The sequence below is a fragment of the Melitaea cinxia genome, chromosome 20 (assembly GCF_905220565.1).
Source record: "Melitaea cinxia chromosome 20, ilMelCinx1.1, whole genome shotgun sequence".
Taxonomy (NCBI): Eukaryota; Metazoa; Arthropoda; class Insecta; order Lepidoptera; family Nymphalidae; genus Melitaea; species Melitaea cinxia.
Window position 1 is genome coordinate 13564460 of NC_059413.1, and position 1563 is coordinate 13566022.

Consider the following 1563-nt stretch of genomic DNA (forward strand, 5'->3'; position numbering starts at 1 on the left):
TCACACAAAGCCTTTTGCTAAGTATTTTTTATATTTATTTACATTTTCACAAAAGTATGGATTAAACATGACTATTGGATGGTTTTTGTTAATCCATTAAAAAAATTAGAGAAAAAATATATATATACATTCCTGTGAAAATCCTAATAAATAAGCAGAATTCGTTTTCAAACATTACAAACACAAGACAATTAGTTCGACTACCTCAATTTATAATTTAGCTTTATAATTTATTTTGAAATTTTCAATTTTGTTTTTCTTAGAAAATTATTTTAAAATATTCTATCATTAATTAATAATATAGATCTAGTTCCTCAGTATATTGCTAGATACACTGTGCTAAAGTTCTAATCCAGTCCTAACGCCTAATAATTACATAACATACTCCTTACTACAGTTGCAACAGGTCACAGTTGCAGAACAAAGATAAATTAAAAGAAACAACTTATGTTAAAACGTAATATTAAAAACTAGCTGACCAGGTAAACTGTGTATTTTTTTTTTTTTTTTTTCGTTAATATATTGGTGTTAATTACAACTTTGTCCTGACACTAATAACGTTAAGTTATGCGCGTACATATGCGATATATATTTTTATATATATTTATAAGACAGTTCTATTTTACCAATTTCAAAAAAACAAGGTTTTTAATTAGACTATATTTTTTAAAAGCTTTTAATAAAACTATACAAACTGCACCTTCATCGGCGTTCTACAATTGTGACCAATTGACTATTCTTGAATTAACAAATTATAATTTTTACCACAATCATGGTCAGGTAATCAATAAAAAAAAACACGGACTGCATTTACCATATCATATAATAATAAACTAATTATAAGTATTGTAGGGGGCTATTCAAAAATAACGTCACACGATTTTCACGAATTTTTGACTCCACCCCCGTCCTTATCACAGATAGTCACATTTATGAGACCATTTCCTACTTGATGTGACGTTATGTGCTGTGTGGCTACGGCACTTAAGAATTTAGCCACCCCCTCTCTTCCCGTGGGTGTCGTAAGAGGCGAGTAAGGGATAACAAGGTTCCACAACCACCTTGGAACTTAAGAAGCCGACTGATGGTGGGATAACCATCCAACTGCTGGCTTTGAAATACACAGGCCGAAGACGGGCAGCAGCGTCTTCGGTGCGACAAAGCCAGTACTGCGGTCACCAACCCGCCTGCCCAGCGTGGTGACTATGGGCAAAACACATGAGTTCACATTATTTTTGGCGTAAACTTGTGGAGGCCTATGTCCAGCAGTGGACTGTATAGGCTGTAATGTAATGATGTGACATTATGTATTTGGCATTTTTACACCTACAAAATCTTATTTAAGCAAAACATCAGTTTGGACATTCTTGTTATTTCCATTTAACTAACAATTAAATGTTTTTTTGAAACATGATGTCACAAAATTTTCTATCCCTACCCACCCTATCATCACATAATGTCACACTATGTCAATCCCCTACCCACCCTAATGTATGACGTAATTTATAAATTGCCCTATATCTCCAAACACTATATAACAAATGAAAACACCATATTACATAA